At 43.2% G+C, this 23,167-nt stretch overlaps 1 pseudogene; it reads right to left on the bottom strand.

Annotated features, from left to right (window-relative positions):
* Positions 1-23,167, bottom strand: part of LOC134760420 (small ribosomal subunit protein eS24-like) — a 105,808-nt pseudogene that overhangs the window by 6,200 nt on the left and 76,441 nt on the right.

Here is a 23,167-nt window from a genome sequence, read left to right as displayed (position 1 = left end):
TCTTTTATACTCTTTTGGTAATTTGTCTGGGAGTCACTATCTTGATTTATAAGGGAGTTTGTAATAAATACAGTAAAAGAGAAACACACAACATGTTTTGAGACATCAGAGAAGGGAGAGACCAATTCTATTAATATTTGGGGTTAGCAGGGAAGGCTTAGTTAAGAGGCAACATTTGAACTAAGTCTTGTAATAAGGGAAGGATTTGGACATGCAGTAATGGGGAGAGAGTAGAAGCAAGACATGATGGTTAATGTTATGTATCAATTTGACTGGGTTGTGGGGTGCCCAGATATTTGACTACACATTATTCTGGGTGTGTCTCTGAGGTATTCTCGATGAGGATAACACTTAATTGGTAGACTGAATAAAGCAGATTGTCCTCCCCAATGTGGGTGAGCCTCATCCAATCCACTGAAGGCCTGAACAAAACAAAAAGGTAGAGTCACAGAGAATTTGCTCTTTTTACCTGATTATATTTGAGCTGGGACATCAATCTTCTCCTGACTTTAGATGTGGACTCGAGTTGGAACTGTATCATTGGCTGTCCTGGGTCTCCAGCTTGCTGGCTGCAGACTCCAGGGCTCCTTAGCCTCCATAACCATGTGAGCCATCCTTTACAACAAACCAATCTGTCTCTCTCTATGTGTATAGCTCTACCTCTATCTCTCTGCTCTTTCTCTGGAGAACCTACAGTAATATACAAGGTTATATTAGAGAAGAGGACGGCCCAAGGAAAAGCATGGAGGCAGAAAAGTGCAAAGAGGGTTTGGGAAGACTGGGGTCCTGATGGGGAGTTTGGATTTCACTGTGTGTAGCATGGAGAATCCTTGAAAATACTCAAGAGGTGAAAATTGTATTTGTGGAAGAACACCAGGAGTATGTGAAAAGAAAAAGACTCACACCATTTTAACTCCACTGAAGGGGGCATCAAAGGGATGCACTGGGGACATGGGTTGGAGGGTAGTTGAGGCCATATCTGGATGATCTTTACTTCTAGGCTGAGTCTGAAGTTATCTTTCTGGGGAGTGGGAGATTACAAATCTTTGAGCTCCACTCAAGAGATGGTTTTGCTAACAATGGCAGCGCGATGGTGGTGGTGATGGTGGTGGTGGTAAACAGGTAGCATGAATTCTAATTCGGCTTCTGTTATTCTAGCTGAGAAAGCTGGGGAATGGACTTTCGGTAGAATAATACAGATCTGGGAATCAACTGCATGGAGGAGGTAGTTATGAGTGATGAGATGGCTCAGGGACAAAGTCTGGTAGAAGGAGAAAAGATACTAGGCTGGTACAAAAATAATTGCTATATTTGCCATTACTTTTAATGACAAAATCCGCAATTACTTTTGCACCAACCTAATAGGATGCAAACTTCGGAGCCATCTGCATCACAGGGATTGATGAAGATCAACAAAGTTTGGGAACACAGGAAGGGAGCGGGGAGGGTAATGACTTGAGGGCATAGCAGGGATAATCAAGGTTTTTCTTGTTAGCATGTGGAGACTTAAGCATGATTATATGTTAAACGCCTGGCACATACGTGGTGCAAAATATGAGTGAAATGAGTGAAGGTGGTGAGTCATGGGAGTTCCAAGGGAACGGGTGATAAAGGGACGTCTCAAATGAGGCGCAAGTGGAGAAAGTAGCTTGGGAAAGGAGAAGGATGCTTCTCCTTATGAGATGGGAAACGCAGAAGAAGAGGGTCAAGATACAGTGATCTAGGGGTGAGATGGAAGTGAGTTGAGAGAACTCAACTCTGAGTGGGCTCTGAAACCCCTAGGGATGGGTTTGGGGGGCTTTGAGATACGGAAGAGGTTTAAAGTCAATTGTTCTAGCAAATATTGTTTGGAATTTATTTGTGATGCTTAAAAATATTGCTGAACAGAAGTGAAGTCTACCCTAGAGTTGGATGGTGAGATTATTTAGTGGAACTACCAGATCCATGTTGTGATTCTTTCCAGTATCATTCAGCAGCCATTGGGCAGTTGCAAGGCAAGTCATCAATGGGGTATGGAAATTTTCCAGGTGGGTGTGGCAGAAGGCAGGGAAGAACGAGTTTAGGAGAACATTACAAGAAGAAGGTGACTGTAAGGTCCAGGCTGAGCAGGAAGGTAAAACAAGAAGGAAACATGAGGTTGTGAAGACAAGTTTAGAGGGATGAGGAGGCAGGAGAGGGGAACAGTTGCAGGATGTAGCTAGAGTGGCGATGTTAGATCTTGGGGCCAGAGAGCTTTACAGTGATGATGAAGATCAAGGGGCATTAGAATCAAGCTATAGAGAGCCACCGTTTGATGTTGGGATGTGAGGATGCTGCAGGTGGATGTCTGTGCATTAATGGTGAGAACGTGGTCACCCTGGCCCTGCTAAGGAGAATGTGCTCTGTTCTTGGGGCCGTTTTCATCACCTGATTAGAGCAGTGGTCCCCAAATTGTGTTCTTTGGACCGTCTGTATAAAATGTTCACGGGTCAAGGATAAAATAGAAAAACAGAGACAATGTCACAGAAATGTGCCCATTGGTGAAAGACCACCAGCTGTCCTTTTTGGAGGATTGTTCTTTATTCTAAAAATGTATATATTCTATTCTATTAAAACATTTTTGTATTTGCATTTTTTCTCCTTTATGAAATGCCATGGGGTAGAAATTTGTAATGTATCCAATTCTCCTGTCTTCATTCATTGCCCTGTGGTGGGGGAGGGGATGTGGCTAGTACTGGCCAGTAGGCTGGGGCAGAGGTGCAGTGTGAGACTTCTAGCCTGGAGCATTTAATTCTTAGTACAGGGCTCTCTAGCATTCTTCTCCCTCTGTTCCCTGCTTGGTGATACTCGAGGTAATGCAACCCCCATTAGCCTTAGTCTTAGGGCAAGTTTGATGGAAAACAGAGACCCCACACCTCCCTTCAGATGTAGCATGAGTGAGAAAAACAACTTCTGATGTTTGAAGTTACCAAGATTTAGGAGTTGTTTGTTATTGCAGCAAAACCTCACCTATTCTGACCAATCATGGTGGAATTTCTGTGTGTGTGTGTGTGAAACTGGTAGTTTAAAAAAGTTCCTTCTTACCAAAAAGAAAAAAAAATAGCAACTTTATGTTGGTTCTCAAATTAAAAAAAATATTTTTACTGGTTTATAAAATAGAAAAATCTGAGATTCTGTAGCTTAGAGAACTACAATGTGGGATGTCTGTAAAGACCAGGTTATTTTATCAGCTCCTAACACCCCTTAATAGAAGCTTAGCCAAGACTTGGACTATTTCAGTCTTTCCCATTCCACATTCCATGGACTCTTAAAGAGACATTGATAAAACGGTGCAGCAATGAACCACCCTAACTCAATCCTAGTGGCAGAATCCCCTTTTTACTGCAGAATGAGCTTCTTGCTACAGTGATACTTGAACCCCTTAGATATATTCGGTACTAATTACATTAAAACACGACCAATGCTTTTGCTTTTTTGTCCCCCAAATTAAACACTTTAATCATGAGAACCCAGAGAATTGGATTTAGTGTGACAGATTTGAAACTGTCAGTAAGAACATAATTAGGTTATATTTTTCTCCAGTTCAAATAAAAGAAAATTGACACTAAAATGCTGATCAATATGTGTAGCTCAGGAGGTAGAGCCTGCTTTGAGATGCAGAAGTGTTTGTTTTTTTAGGTCTATATTCTTGAGTAAAGAAAAAATCCATCTGTCTTTCCTAGAGGGGAAGACTTTCAGAGCTGGGCTTGGCAACAGCCTGACTATCAGAGGCTGAATTAAACAAATAGATACCTCCCTGGAGTGAGTGGTGCATTTCTCCTGTTCAGGGGACTGTGCTTTTATGGTGGAGTTTGCTTTCTGTCTTGGTCTCCGGATGTGTGTATCTGTGGGTGGATTTCTGCATGTAAATGGCAGTGTATACCTGTGTGGGTGTGTACAAAATTCCCATGTGAATCTCAGTTTTGTGGGGATCGCCAGGTCTTGAGCCCAGCTGATGCCATTTGAAGAAAAATCACTTGAAAATGAGACAGAAAGAATGAAAACCAAATCCTAGCTCTAAAGGCACCAGGCTGATTAAAAAAAAAACACTCTGTATCTTCTTTTTGGACTCTACCTGCCTCCAAATGACATTTCTGTTTCCTATGAGATGATTAGAATGAAAGAGATCCTGAGCACGAAAGAGCAGATACTGTGTGATTCTGTGTGTGTCAGGGTTTCAGCTGTGACACTGCTGACATTTCGGCTCAGCAATTTCTCTGTTGTATGTGTGGGGGTTCCCTGTGCATTTTAGGATATTGAGCGGCATCCCTGGATCCCTGGACTCACTGGATGCAGTAACACAACTCCCCCCAAGTACAGACAACCCCCAGTGTCTCCAGATATTGCCTAATGTCCCCAGGGGGGCAAAATAGCCCCATCTGAGAACTGCTGCTTTCATAAAGTACAATGTCAGTGAAATAGGTGGAGGCTGTTTGTAGTCAGGGATTAGTAGAGATGGAAGAGACCCCAGGAATATCCTGGAAGGGGCTGTAATATTTTGTTTCTTGAATTGGGTGTCGGTAATATGGAGATGTTCTGTTTTTTTGTTTTGTTTTGTTTTGTTTTTTTTTGAGGCAGGATCTTGCTCTGTGACCCAGGCTGGAGCACAGTGGCACCGTCATGGCTCACTGCAGCCTCTGCCTCCTGGGCTCAAGCAGTCCTCCCACCTCAGCCCTCCCAAGTAGCTGGAACTACAGGCATGTGCCACCACTGTTGCCTAATTTTTGTATTTATTTATTTTTTTGTAGAGAGGGGGGTCTCACTATGTTGCCCAGGCTGGTCTCGAGCTCCAGGGCTCAAGCAATCTACTCACCTCGGCCTCCCAAAGTGCAGGGATGAGAGGCATGAGCCACTGTGCCTGGCCAGTATGTTCAGTTTGTAAGAAAAGTACTGTGCTGACCTCTTCTTTGTGCACATTTCTTTAAGTAATTGTTCAATAAATCATTTAGAATAATTGGTCATAATAGGAGTGATTTGTAGAGTGATTGGCATGAAAGCTGATCACCTTAATTTGAACTACTCTGAAATGAGCACCAGGGGCCACCAAGAGTAGCCCTTCAAGGCATCATAGCCAAGGAGAAGAGTGTGTTGTGTACATCTCTGCATAAAGGATTTGCTGGTTACATGGAAGGATGAAGCCTCCTTCTGAGGACAGAGGCAGCAAGGCAAGTGGAAGCCCAAAGCATTCAGCTTTCTAAATGGACTTTGCTAAAATCTTGTGGATGACTCATGCTCTTAACATACACCCATGTACATATTGTCCATATAAACATTAATTCTGTAACAGGGTCCACACATACGGGGTTTTTTTTTTTTCTTTTGAGACAGTCTTGCTTTATTGCCCAGGCTAGAGTACAGTGGCATACTCTTGACTCACTGCAACCTCCGCCTCCTGGGTTCAAGCAATGCTTGTGCCTCAGCCCCCCGAGTAGCTGGGTCTACAAGTGCATATCACCATGCCTGGCTAATTTTTGTATTTTTAGTAGAGACACGGTTTTACCATGTTGGCCAGGCTGGTCTCAAACTCCTGGGCTCAAGTGATCTCCCCACCTCAGCCTCCTAAAGTGTTGGGATTGCAGGTGTGAGCCACTGCGCCTGGGCCCACACGTAAGGTTTGAGTTCAGATAGAGAAACTCTGGCAGGACTGAGGGATTTGGCCACAGTCTCTGGGAAATATGCACAATTTCTGGAATCTTCTCTACTTACAGAGTTCCCACTTTCTATCTGTCCCCTATTTATTCAACAAACTTGTATGGAACCACAGTGCGTCTAGAACTTGCCAGGTGTGGAGGATAAAAAGATGACTGAGGTTGGACAAGGTGACTCATTCCTGTAATCCCAGCACTTTGGGAGGCCAAGACAGGCGGATCACTTGAGGTCAGGAGTTTGAGCACAGCCTGGCCAACATGATGAAATGTCTGTACTAAAATACAAAAATTAGCCGGGCATGGTGGCACGCACATGTAGTCCCAGCTACTTGGGAAGCTGAGGCAGGAGAATCGCTTGAACCCAGGAGGCAGATGTTGCAGTGAGCTGACATCACACTGCTGCATTCCAGCCTGGGAGACAGACCGAGATTCCATGTCAAAAAAAAACGATGACTGAGATACAGACTCCATCAGAGTTGACTCTAACACAAATTTGGTAAGAGCCCAAGGTCTGGCTGGGCAAGCACCTTGATCGGCTTCATCCTGCAGCCTCTACTAGAATGAAGAACACTTTTTTCTTTACCCATGAAAATGTTTTGTGCTTTATACCAACAAGTGCAATTTGTGTTAATTCTACAAAATTTGCCGTATAACTATGCCCCTATATTCTTAGCATTTTTCTTTTGAGAGATTTTTCAGCACATCATCTTTGGACTATGTGGAATTGAAAATTTACTTAGAGTCGGAATTGGAAATTTACTTAGAGTCAACAACAAGTACAGGAAAGTCAGTTGTTAGTCAAGAGTTAGGTTTTCAAGACAGTGGATAAAATAAAAAATCTAGTATAGTCAAGATTACATGTGCAACTCCCCTCATCATTCATAAAGCTTAGCAGTCAATCTTACCGTGGCTCACCAGGTCCAATCCACATTTCTTCTGCCACGATTGGAACAGAGGGTGATTTTTTAATGAGCAACTGATGAAGTCACTTAGAGGCCATTTGCAGTGGGAGCCATGTGTACTAGAGACCAATCAATGTGCCCTCATGGCAGCATTTCTGCCTCTCTCCCTCTTTGTTCTTGCCAAGTACCCATAGTTCATTTTCCATACATTAAAAGAGCCCAAGTTGGGCCTATACCTAGGAGTACAATTGCTGGGTCATTTGGCAAGTCGATGTAGAATTGTTTGGGAAGTTGTCAAACTGTTTCTCACAGTGGCTACACCATTTTAATTCCCACCAGCAGTGTATGAAGGTTCTAGTTTCTCTGCATCCTCACCAACACTTGTTATTTTCTGTATTTTTTTTTTTTTGAGATGAAGTCTTGCTCTGTCACCCAGGCTGGAGTGCAGTGGCACAACATTGGCTCACTGCAACCTCTGCCTCCCAGGTTCAAGTTACTCTCCTGCCTCAGCCTCCCAAGTAGCTGGGATTATAGGCACCTGCCACCAGGCCTGGCTAATTTTTGTATTTTTTTAGTAGAGACAGGGCTTCACCATGTTGGCCAGGCTGGTCTCGAACTCCTCACCTTGTGATCTGCCCACATCGGCCTCCCAAAGTGCTGCAATTATAGGCTTGAGCCACTGCACCCGGTCTCTTTGCAGTGTATTTTTAAATCAGGTAGTGTGAGGCTTCTAGCTTTGTTCTTTTTCTCAGTATTGCTTTGGCTATTTGGGGTCTTCTGTGGTTCCATGTGAATTTCAGGGGTTTTTTTTCCTGTTTCTGTGAAGAATATAATTGATAGGGATTATATTGAATCTCTAGATTGCTTCGGGTAGTATTGTCATTTTAACAGTATTAGTTATTCCAACCCACGAACATGAGATGCCTTTCCATTTGTTTGTGTCCTTCTTAATTTATTTTATCAGTGTTTTGTGGTTTTCATTGTAGAGGTTTTTTGGGTTTTTTTTCCCCCATCCTTGGTTAAGTTTATTCCTAGGTATTTTATTTTTGTAGCTATTGTAAATAGAATTTCTTCCTTGATTTCTATTTTAGCTGGTTTGTTACTGGTATATAGAAACATTACTGAGTTTTGTCTGTTGGTTTTGTGTCCTGAAGCTTTACTGAATTATACATCCGTTTTTTAAATTTTTTTTTATTTTTTATTTTTTATTTTTTGAGATAGAGTCTCACGCTGTTGCCCAGGCTGGAGTGCAGTGGTGCAATCTTGGCTCACTGCATCCTCCACCTCTCGGGTTCAAGCGATTCACCTGCTTCAGCCTCCCAAGTAGCTGGGGTTATAGGCACCTACCACCATGCCTGGCTAATTGTATTTTTAGTAGAGACAGGGTTTCACCTTGTTGGCCTGGCTGGTCTCAAACTACCAACCTCAAGTGATCCACCCACCTTGGCATCCCAAAGTGCTGGGATTACAGGCATGAGCTACCACGCCCAGCCTAATTTATGCATTTTAAGAGTTTTTTGGTGGAGTCTTTAGGTTTTTGTGTTTACAAGTATAAGATTATGTCATCTGCAAAGTGAGACAATTTGACTTCCTCTTGTCCATCTTGGATGCCTTTTATTTCTTTATCTTGTCTGATTACTCTGGCTTGGATGTCCCATACTGTGTTGAATAAGAGTGGGGAAAGTGGGCATCCTTGTCTTGTTCCAGTTCTTAGAGGAAAGTCTTTTCAATTTTTCCCAGTGAGTAGGATGTTAGCTGTAGATCTGTTATATATGCCTTTTCTTATGTTGAAGTGTTCCTTCTATGCCTAATTTGTTGAGAGTTTTCATCACGAAGGAATGGTAAGTTTTACTGAGTGATTTTTCTGCATCTGCTGAGATGATCAGATAGTTTTTGCCTTTCATCTTGTTGATGTGATGTATCACATGTATTGATTTGTGTATGTTGAGCCATCTTTGCATTGCTGGGATAAATCCCACTTAATCATGGTATATTATCTTTTTCATTCATCATTAGATTTGGCTTGGTAGAATTATGCTGAGAATTTTTCCATCTATGTTCATTAGGAATATTGACCTGTAGTTTTCTCTTTTTGTTGTGACCTTGTCTTGATCGGATATCAGGGTAATGCTGGCCTTATACAGTGAGTTAGGAAGAATTCCCTCCTCTTCAATTTTTGGGAATAGTTTGAGAAGAATTGGTGTTTGTTTTTCTTTATAAATTGGGTAGAAACCAGCATAAAAGCCTAGTCTAGGGCTTTTCTCTTTTGGGAGACTTTTTGTTACTGATTCAAACCTGCTATTCGTTTTGGGTCAGTTCAGGTTTTCTGTTTCTTCCTAGTTCAATCTTGGTAGGCTGTGTATGTCTGGGAATTTATCCCTTTCCTCTAGGTTTTCCAATTTGTTAGCATATGGTTCTTCATAGTAGCCTCTAATGATCCTTTTTGTTTCTTTGGTAACAGTTGTAATGTCTCCTTTTTCATTTCTGATTGTATTTATTTGGATCTCCTTTTTTTTTTTTTTTTTTTTTTTTTTGGTTAGCCTCACTAGTGGTTTATCAATTTTGTTTAACTTTTCAAAAAACCAACTTTTATCTTGTTGATTCTTTGCATTTCTTTTTTATCTCTGTTGCATTTGGTTCTGCTATGTTATTTATTATTTTTTCTTTCTACCAATTTTGTGTTTGGTTTGTTCTTGCTTTTTGAGTTCCTTGAGGTTCATCATTAGGTTGTTAATTTGAAATCTTTCTACTTTTTTGGTGTAGGCATTTATTGCTATAAACTTTCTTCCTAGTACTGCTTTTGCTGTATCCCGTAGGTTTTGCAAGATGTGTTTCCATTTTCTGTTTAAAAAACGATTTTGATGTCCATCTTAACTTCTTCATTGACCCAATGATCATTCAATAGCATGTTTAATGTCCATGTATTTGTACAGTTTCCAAATTTCTTCTTCTTATTGATTTCAAGTTTTATTCCATTATGGTCTGAGAAGATACTTGATATGATTTTAATTTTTAAAATTTTGTTGAGCCTTGTTCTGTGTCCTAACATATGGTCTATCCTGAAGAATGTTCCATGTGTTGATGAGATGATTGCATATTCTGCTGCTGCTGGATGAAATATTCTGAAAATATCTGTTGGGTCCATTTGGTCTAAAGTGCAGCTTAAATCTAATGTTTCTTTGTTGATTTTATGTCTAGATGAACTGTCCAATGCTGAGAGTAGGATATTGAAGTTCTCAACTATCATTGTATTGGACTCTATCTCTCCCTGTAGATTTAATAATATTTGCTATGTGTGTCTGGATGCTCTTATGTTGGTTGCATGCATATTTAGAATTGTTATACTTTGTTGTGAATTGATCCCTTTATTACCATATAATGACCTTCTTTGTCCTTTTTACAGTTTTTTGCTTAAAGTCTGTTTTATCTGATGTAAGTTTAGCTACTCCTGATTACTTTTGATTTCTGTTTGTGTGGTATATCTTTTTCAATCCCTTCACTTTCAGTCTGTGTGTGTCTTTACAAGTGAAGTGAGTTTCTTGTAGACGTTGTTGGGTCATTTTTTATCCATTAACCCTGTCTCTATCTTTTAGGTAGGTAATTTAACCCATATTCGAAGTTATTATTGATAGGTGAGGACTTATTCCTGTCATTTTGTTCATTGTTTTCTGGTTATTTTGTATATCCTTTTGATATGGTTTGGCTGTGTCCCCACTCAGATCTCATCTTGAATTCCCATGTGTTGTGGGAGGGACCCAGTGGGAAGTAGTTGAATCATGGAGGCAGGTATTTCCCATGCTATTCTTTTGATAGTGAGTAAGTCTCAGGAGATCTGATGGTTTTAGAAGGAGGAGTTTCCCTGCTCTAGCTCTCTCTTTGCCTGCTGCCATCCCTGTAAGATGTGACTTGCCTCTCCTTGACTTCTGCAACGATTTTGAAGCCTCCCCAGCAATGTAGAACTGTAAGTCCATTAAACCTTTCTTTTTTATATTTCCCAGTCTTGAATGTGTCTTTATCAGCTGTGTGAAAATAGACCAATACAGTAAATTAGTACCAGAAGTGGGGTGTTGCTAAAAGATACCTGAATATGTGGAAGTGACTTTGGAACTGGGAAACAGGCAGAGGTTGGAACAGTTTGGAGGGCTCAGAAGGAGACAGGAAAATGTGGGAAAATTTGGAAGAGATTTCCTAGAGACTTGCCCAAAATGCTGATGGTTATATGGACAATAAAGTCTAGGCTTAGGTTGTCTCAGATGGAAATGAGGAACTTGTTGGGAACTGGCACAATGGTGACTCCTGTTATGTTTTAGTAAAGAGACTGGTGGCCTTTTGCCCCTGCTGTAGAGATTTGTGGAATTTTGAACTTGAGAGAGATGATTTAGGGTATCTGGCAGAAGAAATTTCTAAGCAGCAAAGCATTCAAGAGATGACTTGGGTGCTGTTAAAGGCCATCAGTTTTATAAGGGAAGAAGAGCATGAAAGTTTGGAAAATTCACAGCCTGACAATGCAATAGAAAAGAAAATCCCATTTTCTCAAGAAAAATTCGATCTGGCTGCAGAAGTTTAAGTAACGAGGAGTCAGATGTGAATCCCCAAGACAATGGCGAAAATGTCTCCAGGGCATGTCACAGGTCTTCATGGCAGCGCCTCCCATCAAAGGCCCAGAGGCCTAGGAAGAAAAGATGGTTTTGTGGGCTGGACCCAGGGCCCCTCTGCTGTGAGCAGCCGAGGGTCCCTGAGTCCTAGCCACTCCAGCTGCAGCTAAAAGGAGCCAAGGTGCAATGTGGGCTGTGGCTTCAGGGGGTGCAAGCCCCAAGCCTTAGCAGCTTCCACATAGTGTTGAGCCTATAGGTGCACAGAAGTCAAAAATGAGATTTGGGAACTGCTGCCTAGATTTCAGAAGATGTATGGAAATGCCTAGATGTCCAGGCAGGAGATTGCTGCAGGGGTAGAGCACTCATGGAGAACCTCTACTAGGGGAGGGCGGAAGGAAAATGTGGGGTCAGAGCCCCCACATAGAGTCCCTACTGCAGCGCCACCTAGTGGAGCTGTGAGAAGAGGGCCACCATCCTCCAGACCCCAGAATAGTGGATTCACTGACAGCTTGCACTGTGTGCCTGGAAAAGCTGCAGAGACTCAATGCCAGCCCATAAAAGGAGCCAGGAGGGGGTTTGTACCCTACAAAGCCACAGGAGTGGAGCTGTGGCCTTTTTTCTCCCAAGGCCATGGGAGCCCACCTGTTACATCAGCATGAGCTGCATGTGAGACATGGAGTCAAAAGAGATCATTTTGGAGCTTTGAGATTTGACTGCCCCACTGGATTTTGGGCTTGCATGGGGCCTGTAGCCCCTTTGTTTTGGCAATTTTCTGCCATTTGGAATGACTGTGTTTACCTAATGCCTATACCCCCATTGTATCTAGGAAGTAACTAACTTGTTTTTGATTTTACATCCTCATAGACAGAAGGGATTTGCCTTGTCTCACATGAGACTTTGGACTGTGGATTTTTGAGTTAATGCTGAACTTAGTGAAGACTTTGGGGGACTGTTGGGAAGGCATGATTGGTTTTGAAATGTGAGGATATGAGATTTGGGAAGGGACAGGGGCAGAATGCTATGGTTTGGTTGTGTCCCCACCCAAATCTCATCTTGAATTCCCACATATTGTGGGAGGGACTTGGTGGGAAGTAATTGAGTCATGGGGGCAGGTCTTTCCCATGCTGTTCTCATGATAGTGAATATGTCTCACAAGGTCTGATGGTTTTAAAAAGGGTAGTTTCTCTGCAGAAGTTCTCTCTTTGCCTGCTGCCATCCATGTGTGACATGACTTGCTTTTTCTTGCCTTCCGACGTGATTGTGAGGCTTCCTCAGTTATGTGGAAGTGTAAGTCCATTAAACCTCTTTCTTTTGTAAATTGCCCAGTCTCAGTCAGGTATGTCTTTATCAGCAGTGTGAAAACAGACTAATACACCATTGTTCCTTTTTTCTCTCATTATTTATGGTTGCAGTTTGGTGGTTTTCTTTAGAGGTGATGTTTGAATCCTTTCTTCTTTGTGTGTCTGCGCTACCAGTGAGTTTTATACTTTCATGTATTTTCATGATGGTACATATTGTTCTTTTGCTTCCCAACGTAGGACACCCTTAAGCATTTCTTGTAGGACCACAACAAACAAGACACAAACAAACAGTCTTTTGCTTATCTGGGAAATACTTTTTTCTCTTTTATTATTATTATTATTTTTTTTTAGCAATGGAGTCTCACTCTCTCACCCAGGCTGGAGTACAGTGGCATGATCATAGCTCACTGCAGCCTTGAACTCCTGGGCTCAAATGAACCTCCTGCCTCAGCCTTCTGAGTCTCTGGAATTGCAGATGTGAGCCACTGTGCCAGGCTCCTTCATGTGTGAAGGATAGCTTTGCTGGGTATAGTATTTTTGGCTTTTTTTTTTTTTAACTTGTAGTATACATCCCCTTTTCTCCTAGCCTGTAAGGTTTCTGCTGAGAAATCCCCTGTTAGTCTGATGGAGATTCTCTTATAAGTGATTTGATGCTTTTCTCTTGCTATTTTTAGCATTTTCTCTTTGTCTTTTGACAATTTTACCATAATGTGCCTTGGAGAAGACCTTTTTGAGTTGTATCAATTTGGTAATCTTTGAGCTTCCTGTATTAGGAAGCTTTCAGGAAGTTTTCAGTTATTATTTCATTAAATAGGTTTTCTATGCCTTTACCCATCTCACTTCCATCCAGAACTCCCAGAATTTCAGTTTTTGGTCACCTATGTGTCCCATATGTCATGTAGCCTTGTTTCAATCTTTTTTCTTTCTTTTTGTCTGACTGGATTATTTTAAAAGACTAGTCTTCAGGTTCAGAAATTCTTTGTTTTGCTTGATCTAGTCTATTGTTAAAGCTGTCAATTATCTTCTGTATTTCTTTCAATGATTTCTTCTCTTCCAGGATTTGTGTTCGGTTCTTTGTTATGCTGTCACTCTCTGTTGAATTTCTCATTCAGATCATGAATTGATTTCCTGATTTTTTTGTATTCATTATCTGTGTTCTCTTGTATCTCCCTGAGTTTCTTTAATAACATTATTCTGAATTTTTTTCAGGCATTTCATAGATTTTCTTTTCATTGGAATCTGTTGCTGGAGAATTATTGTGTTTCTTTGGAGATGTCATGTTTCCTTTTTCATATTTCTTCCATCCTTATGTGACTATCTGTGCCTCTGACATAACAGTCATTTCTTCCAATTTTATGGATTGGCTTTTATATGGGAAAGACCTTTTCTTATAGCTGTGTCTACAATATTCATTGGATATCACACTTTAGCTTTGATTCTGGGTGGGTACAGTGGTATATTCTGCATATGATTCCTTCAGCTGTAATTAACATGAGTGGTGTCTTTGAGTCATTCAGTGGCTTAGACTGCAGTGGGGTTTTTTTGTTTTTTTGTGTGTGTGTGTGTGGTTGTTGAGATGGAGTCTAGCTCTGTCAACAGGCTGGAGTGCAGTGACACAATCTCAGCTCACTGCAACCTCTGCCTCCTGGGTTCAAGCAATTCTCCTGCCTCAGCCTCCTGGGTAGCTGGGACTATAGGCACGTGCAACCATGCCCAGCTAATTTTTGTATTTTTAGTAGAGACGGGGTTTCACCATGTTGGCCAGGCTGGTCTTGAACTCCTAACCTCATGATGTACCTGCCTCGGCCTCTCAAAGTGCTGGGATTACAGGCGTGAGCCACAATGCCTGGCCAGACTGCAGTTGTTATTGGAGGCTGTAGTGAGGCTTTGCTGAGGATGGGGATGCCAGAAAGTCTTGTCTTTCAGCATCAGTGGTAGTGGTGGTGGAACAGGTGTGTCAATACTAGGGACCATGGGCAGTGTATGTGGGCACTGAAGATAGCCTGTCTGTATGGGCCAATCCCTGGGCCTCCAGGTGGCTTCTTTGGTTGCTGGCAGTGGCAGCACTGGGCCAGGTGTGCAGGTGCACCACTGGGCTCCTGGGTGGTGTGTGTGGCAGTCTGATCTCTAGTTCTCTAGGTGATGTGTGCAGGTTCTGGTGGTGGGTAGGCAGGCATTTCCTCAGGCCTCTCAATAGTAAGTGTGAGCACTAGCTCTGGAGGCAGGATGAGTCAATCTGCAGGCCCCCAGATGGTACATTCAGGCACCAGCATATTCCTATGTATTTCTAGAAAAAAGTATTTTTCAGAAAACCTGAGCATATGTCCTATTAACACAACTTACCCTCATCAGCTCTGCATGAGAAGAAGGGGGAATTCCCTCAGTAGAACAGTCAGAATGGAATCACAGACTTGTTTTGAGCCAGTCACTCGTAAGGGGGGGTAGGCTAAAATGATAAGCTCAGAATCTAAACCTTAGACTGGGGAATGGCAAACTTTTTCCATAAAGAGGCAAACGGTAATATTTTAGGCTTTTGGTCTAGATAACCTCTGTTGCAGTGATGCAGTGGTGCCATTGTAGCCTAAAAGCATATGTAGACAATGCATAAATCAATGGACCTGGTTTTATTCCAATAAAACTTAATTTATACAGTCAGAGGGCCAAATTTAGCCCGTGGTCTATAGTTTGCCAACCCTGTTTAGACCAGTCACAATTTATTCCCTGGGGCTGGGCCAACATTTTCTTAAAAAAAAAAAAAGAAAGCAACCCACTGTCAGAATAAAATAGGGTTTCTATTTAAAAAGAAGAAGAGGCTGGGTGTGGTGGCTCATGCCTATAATCCTAGCACTTTGGGAGGATGAGGCAGGAGGACTGCTTGAGGTCAGGAGCTTGAAACCAACTTGGGCAATACAGTGAGACCCTGTCTTGCAAAGAATAAAAAAATTAGCCAGGCATGCTGGCACATGTCTGTAGTCTTAGCTACATAGGAGGCTGAAGGGGAAGATCACTTGAGCCCAGGATTTTGAGGTTACAGTGAGCTCTGACTGTACCACTTGTATTCTAGCCTAGGCAAAGAGGGAGACCCCAAAAACAAACAAAAAACAGAAACAAAAGTTGGTTGGGGCGGGTTGGAAAAGAAAGTATTTCTGAATTTCTGGGTAGGTAACTGGTAGTGTCAGGCCAAACTAGCCCTACAGTCTTATTCATTATAAATAAAGACAACTAGAAGATCTCCATCTAGCTATTAAAAATTGGTTAAATTCTACAGAGATAAAGGACGGTGACCCTTTTATCAGTTAGTTGTTGTCAAAAAATGTTGCATAACAAATCACTCCAAATCTCAGTGGCTTAATACAACAATCGTTTATTTTCATGGATCTATGGGTCAGCTGAGGATTGGTTAACCTGACATGAGCATGTCTGGGAAGCTTGACTTTGCTGTTGCTGTCTCTTATCTTCTGATGGAAGCAGCAGTCTGGCCTGGGCTTGTTGTCATGGTGATAGCAAGAGTGAGCGAGCACAAATGAATGCACACTTTCTAAGTTTTTGGTCATGCAGATTAAAATTCCAGTGACCAAAGCTAGACACATGACTAAACCCAACATTAGGGGCTGGAGAAATATACTCCGATTCTTCAGTGGGAGGAACTGCAGAGACAAATGGCAGAGTCTTGGATCCAGGGAGGACATGGATCCATTAATGTACCTTCATCAACCGCAACCCTCTAACCACCAATACAATTAAATAAGTATTTGTTGAATGCACTTGTGCCTGAATGCTTCTGGCTGCAGCCCAGGCAATGGGGGCCTGACTGGGGAGGGACCATAGCAGGGACTCGATGTCCTGCAGGTCTGCATGTAATTGTGTACGGCCGACTCCACATTGGTCATGGCTGACTTGCTTTGTCCTGCGTCCCCAAGGGGCAACGATTGGCTGATTTCATTTCTGAACAGTTTTGACTAAGTTGTTTTCAGGAGCCCAGGAAGCAAATCAGTTGTAGATTTGAATTTTGCAGGGGGTCAGAATTGTTGAATATATATATAGTCTTTTACATGCTGATAATTATTTCCATACCACAAAGGTGGCCAGCTATTAGGAGGCTGCTGTTAAATTCCTTTGCCCTGTGAACTCATGAGCTGTGTCTATGTGGGGGGCACTCACTTGTTACAGCTGTTTCCCTTCATAATAACATCAGCCAACATTCTAAATAAATGCAGGAAATCAAATAGTCTTCCCCAGACAGGTACTTTGCCCTTCTAAAGTGAATTACACATTGTAAAATAAAACACAGTCATATTAAAAAAACAAAAGGTCTTTGTGTCAGGTTGGTCTGGCTTCAGCAAAGATAATATTTGCCTCCAGAGTAGAAGATCCTTGTAATCCACGGTAATGCATATGGCAGCCCCACATCTTGTTTCCTTTTCTTTTTTGTTTTTAACTAAAAGAGTTGACTATTTTATTTTCACATTTCCCAATACAAATGAAAACTGCATCTTATTTGGTCCCACTTCTCCCCTCCAAAACTATTGTCTTTGATAGGTTAAGGGGGCAAGTCTTCATTATGCTGCTAGGAAAAGCCAGCATCACAGCAGCATGATCTCCTGGTGAAGGGAGCAGGTAAATATAAAACTCATACAGGCCGGGCGCAGTGGCTCAGGCCTGTAATCCCAGCACTTTGGGAGGCTGAGGCAAGCGGGTCACGAGGTCAGGAGATTGAGACCATCCCGGCTAACATGGTGAAACCCTGTCTCTACTAAAATAAAAAAAATTAGCCAGGCATGGTGCGCACGCCGGTAGTCTCAGCTACTCAGGAGGCTGAGGAAGGGGAATCACTTGAACCCAGGAAGTGGAGGTTTCAGTGAGCTGAGATCATGCCACTGCCCTCCAGCCTGGGCAACAGAGGAAGACTCTGTCTCAAAAACAAAACAAAACAAAACAAAAAACACATAACAATAACAAAAAAACAACACTGATGTAATGAGGCCTCCCCTCTATCTTTATCTGTCTGGTCGAGTCATTCTGGGCTGACTGGGCACCATCATGAGACGGGCAGGAGGTCTCTTCATTGGGCACCCAGACATCATGGGCATGTGGCCTCCCATTGGCGGCGTCATTCCAGGAGCAGGTCCCACTGGCGTCATCCCAGGAGGAGGAGGGCCTATCAATGGCATGATGGGAAGGTCCCCCATATGGCGTGCTACCATCATACTGAGATGTGTGAGAAGTGTCAAATACACATTAGATTGTGAAGCGTTAATATAAAAAGACAACAAAGTATTTTGTTAATGTTAAAATATTTTCTACATGTAGACCTGGTATTTTGGATAGATTTGTTTAAATCTCTGATATTATTCCAATTACCTTCACTTCTTTTGTTTTACCTTTTAAAATGTGGTTACTACAAAATGCAAAATATGTGTCTGGCATCATATTTCATCACATTTAGTGTAGACCCTGAGGGTCTAAGGGAGTTGTGAGCCTTAAGTTGAGGGTGACCCAGGTCAGCCTGAATTGCTCTGAAAGAGTAGCAAAGGGCATAAAGAGAACGTATAAATGGAGAGAGGGAGCTCAGTCTCACAGGGCGAGGAAAGGCTTTCTTTCTTACACAGTCTGGCACTTCTTCAAAAGCTTAAATGCAAGTTCTATGACCCAGCACTTCCACTCCAGTTTATGAAAGAAATGAAAATATATGTCCGTGCAGAAACTTGCACACAAATGCTCATAGCAGCATTATTCATAATAGTGCCAAAGTGAAAACAACACAAGTGCTTGTCTACTGATGAGTGGAGAAACAGAACATGGTTTGACCATGCAATGGAATATTATTCAGTCATCAAAAGGAATGAAGTACTAACACGTGCTACAACATGGGTGAATCATGAGAATATTAAGCTAAGTGGAAGAAACCAGTCACAAAACGTCACATATTATAAGATTTCATTTATATGAAATGTCCAGAACACGCAAATCTATGAAGACAGAAACCCTGTCTCTACTAAAAATACAAAATTAGATGGGCGTGGTGGCACATGCCTGTAATCCCAGCTACTCAGGAGGCAGGAGAATTGCTTGAACCCGTGACGCGGAGGTTGCTGTGAGCCGAGATTGTGCCACTGCACTCCAGCCTGTGATAGACTCTATCTGAAAAAAGTAGATTGTCAGGGCTTAGTGGGAAGAGGAAGTGGCAGGTACCTGCTAATGGATACAGGGTTTCTTCTTGGGGTGATGAAAATGTATTAAAATTGATGATGGTGGCTGCCAAGGTCTGTGAATGCACTGAAACTATGGATTTCTTCACTTTAAATGGGCATATCATATGGTACCTGAATTATATTTTAATAGTTACATTTAAAAAGTAAAATCTTCCTTGAAGAGATGACACTTCAGGAGAGGCCTAGGGGGTGGGATGAGTTCGCTAGGTGGAGAAATGAGGGACAGCATTTCAGGGTGAGGAACAACATAGTGAAGTCCCTGAGGTTGATGGGCATAGAGCAGATTTAAGAGACTTTTTTTTTTTGAGACAGACTTTCGCTCTTGATGCCCAGGCTGGAGTGGAGTGGTGTGATCTTGGCTCACGGCAACCTCTGCCTCCTGACTTCAAGCGATTTTCCTGCCTCAGTCTCCCGAGTAGCTGGGATTACAGGCGCCCTCCACCACACCTGGCTAATTTTTGGATATTTAGTAGAGATGAGGTTTCACCATGTTGACCAGGCTGGTCTCGAACTCCTGATCTCACGTGATCAACCCGCCACAACATCCCAAAGTGCGGGGATTACAGGCGTGAGCCACTGTGCTCAGCCAGATTTAAGGGACTTTCAAGAAGTTTGTGTGGCTGAAGCCTGCAGGGCAAGCGAGAGAATCAGGAAATGAGGCTGGAGAAAGAGAGGGGCTAGGTCATGGAGGGTCTCACATTAGGGTGTGGAAACTTCACACGAGTGGTCCCACCTTGGGCATCCCACGTAACTACTCTATGTCCCAGCTTCCCCACTGGTGAAATCAAGGGCTGATGTAGGGATGGACTGAGATAGTGTGTGCTCAGTAAAGGTGAGCTTTTATCATCGTTTATTGTTTGTTTGTTTGTTTGTGTGTTTTGAGATGGAGTCTCACTCTGTCGCCCGGGCTGGAGTACAGTGGCGCGATCTCGGCTCACTGCAACCTCCACCTCCCGGGTTCACGCCGTTCTCCTGCCTCAGCCTCCCGAGTAGCAGGGACTACAGGCACCCGCCACCACGCCTGGCTAATTTTTTTATATTTTTGGTAGAGACGGGGTTTCACCGTGCTAGCGAGAATGGTCTGGATCTCCTAACGTCGTGGTCCACCCGCCTCGGCCTCCCAAAGTGCTGGGATTACAGGCGTGAGCCCCCGCGCCCGGCTGAGCTTTTATCATTGTTAACCCACAGAGCAGTGAGAGCCATTGAAAGTGACTGATCAGTTTGGATGCACCTTCTGAAGTGATTGCTTTGGTCCCTGTGAGGAGTGCAGATTGTCACAGGGCCAGGGGAAGGCAGAGGCCAGTCAGGAGGCATTTGCAAACAGCTGGAGGTGATGGTGGCTGGCTTTATGGTGGTGTCAGGAGAGTGGCTGAGCAGTGAACGGATCTGAGAAAGATTTAGGAGGTAAAACCCACGTGACTTGGTCACTGAATGTGGGTTGGGTGGGCTGGAGGGAAGGTAAGAAAGAATGAGAAGAAAAATACTCAAGTGGGCCCTCCAGCTTAAGGTTACTTGAGGTCCCTTTGTGAAGAGGAATGTTTGTGTTTATGATGAAGATGTCCAAACTTTCAAAGGCCATTTGTAGTACTTTTTTTTCTTTTTAACAGCCAACAACTCCTCCTTCCCTATGCCCTAAACATATGAATTTTCTTTGCCCTAATTTATCACAGAGGGATGGACGTTCATTTGCTTTAATGAGAAATGCAGAATTCCATTAAGAAAGCATATTAAATTAATCTGGATTGCTGTGAGGGAGTTAAATCTGTTTAGATGTGCACCAGTGTTACTTTAATAGTTTGGTCTAAACCCATTTCTGGCCTGCGGTTGCAGGAGGTTGACTCCCAGCTTGCTTTCATTGGAAAGATCTCAGCAACAAGCACATTTGGCATTTCCAGCCAAACCAACTTTGTCAGCGAAGGAAAAGTTGAGGAGTGCCTCTGTTGTTTTCCCCCAAATCATTTGGCAGAAATGTGGCTGGGAGCTTCACTGCTGATTTTTTCAGTTTTAATATTGCTGTGGAAAGCCTGTACCAACACTCAGCCATGTTATTAATCCACAGCTCCAGTCTGGGCTGTGATTTGCTTTTCCTTTGAGTGACACAACCTTATTTTCCATTAAGACTCAATGCAAATACACACTCATGCACCATCACCATCACTCCCCCAGATTGAAAGAGGGAAGTCAATGGAGTGATTCTAGTTTGGTGTCCATATCGGAGGGTTTTATTTATTTATTTATTCTGAGACAGAATCTCTCTCTGTCACCAGGCTGGAGTGCAGTGGCGCGATCTCGGCTCACTGCAACCCCTGACTCCCTGGTTCAACCGATTCTCCTACCTCAGCCTTCCGAGTAGCTGGGCTTACAGACATGTGCCACCACGCCCGGCTAATTTTTTGTATTTTTAGTAGAGACGGGGTTTCACCGTGTTAGCCAGGATGGTCTTGATCTCCTCACCCCGTGATCTGTCCGTCTCGGCCTCCCAAAGTGCTAGCATTATAGGCGTGAGCCACTGCGCCTGGCCCGGAGTTGTTTTTAAAAGCACATTTCTCTCCAATTAATTCCGGGGTGTCCCACTGTGAGTTGGGCAAAGGTTTGGATTTTCTGGAGGTGGAAGGTCAAACTTTAAGTACAATTTGGAGGCTGGGCACTGTGGCTCATGCCTGTAATCCCAGTACTTTGGGAGGCTGAGGTGGGTGGATCATTTGAGGCCAGAAGTTCGAGACCAACCTGGGCAACATGACGAGACCTCGTTTCTTCTAAAAATACAAAAATTAGCCAGGCGTGGTGGTACATGCCTGTCACCCCAGCTACTTGGGAGGCTGAGGCAGGAGTTATCGCTTGAACCTGGGAGGCAGAGGTGTCATGTGTCCAAACCCCATGAAGCGTATCAGCTGGCTGAAGATAACATAGGTCACGCTGTGTTGAGATTGGGGTTGCTCTTATTACACCTCATCCCCACCCCTGCTAGGCATCCACAAATAGTCATCTTCAATGAGACAGCCCTCCTGCCCCTGGCTGCCTTATTTCATCTGCACCCAACCGTATCCATTGCTTGTCAGTGGGTCTCAACCTTGGCTGCACCTTGGAATCTCCTGGGGAGATGAGACAATACCAAGTCTCCCTCTCACTCAGCATGATGTTTCCAAGGTCCATCCACATGTAGTAGGCACCAGTACTTCCATTGTATGGATACAGCACATTTCGTTTATTCATTCATCAACCAAATGGCCATCTTGGTTGTTGCTACCTTTTAGTTATTATATATATTACATGATTCCATTTATGTGAAAGGTCCAGAATAGGCAAATCTTTAGAGGCAGAAAGCAGGTAAGTGGTTGCCAGGAGCTGGGGGAAAGGGGAGGGGATGGAGAGTGCTTGAGGATACAGGGTTATTTTTTGGGGGGGCGGGGGTGTTAATGAAAATGTTTTAGAACTAGACAGAGATCATGATTGTTAAACATTGTGAATGTATTTAATGATACTGAAGTCTATGGTTTCATACAGGGACTTGTATGTTATGTGAATTTTGCCTCATTAAAAAAATACTGCTAGGAGCAATGGCTCATGCCTGTAATCCCAGCCTTTTGGGAGACCAAGGCGGGTGGATCACCTGAGGCTGGGAATTCGAGACCTGCCTGGACAACATGGTGAAACCCTATCTCTATGAAAAATACAAAAATTAGCCAGGCGTGGTGGTGCACGCCTGTAATCCCAGCTACTCAGGAGGCTGAGTTAGGAAAATGGGTTGAACCTGAGAGGCAGAGTTGCAGTGAGCTGAGATCGCACCACTGCACTCCAGCCTGGGTGACAGAACAAGATTCCGTCTCAAAAAAAAAAAAAAAAAAACCACACACACACACACAAACAAAAAATACTGTTTCTGCAGAGCCTGGGTACTGGTTTTAAAATCTCCCCAGCTGATTCTGACATGCAGCTGTGGTTGAGAATCTCCTTCTGGAATGAACTTGTTCATGTTTTACTTGTGTTCTTTTCTAGCCTGCCTATGCCTTTCTGTTTCCCTTCACATCTTTGGGGTGTAATTTTTACAATGCAGTGTAACAACCAGCTGCCTCAAGATGCACTGGGATCCCTCTTAACCAGGTAGTTCCCCATCTCCAACTCTGACCTGCCAAGTCAGAATCTTGTGGGTGGGGCCCAGGACTGTACATATTGAAACAGGCAGTGACCGGGGAACTATTTCTGAACACCCCTATGTTTCCCCTGTGTTTGCCCTTTCCTTTCACATTAGGACCCCTTTGTGTGCTGACCACTGGGTTGTTGCACGTGGACATACCATAAAAAAGACAGGCCAGGAGCAGTGGCTCTTGCCTGTAATCCCAGCACTTTGAGAGGCCGAGGTAGGCGAATCACTTGAGACCAGGAGTTCAAGATCTGCCTGGCCAACATAACAAAACCCCGTCTCTACCAAAAATACGAAATTAGCTGGGTGTGGCGATGCATGCCTTTGATCCCAGCTACTCAGGAGGCTGA

This window comes from Pongo abelii, chromosome 18 (assembly GCF_028885655.2).
Source record: "Pongo abelii isolate AG06213 chromosome 18, NHGRI_mPonAbe1-v2.0_pri, whole genome shotgun sequence".
NCBI lineage: Eukaryota > Metazoa > Chordata > Mammalia > Primates > Hominidae > Pongo > Pongo abelii.
The sequence above is the reverse complement of the archived record's forward strand: the minus strand, read 5'-3'. Positions and strand labels throughout refer to the sequence as shown.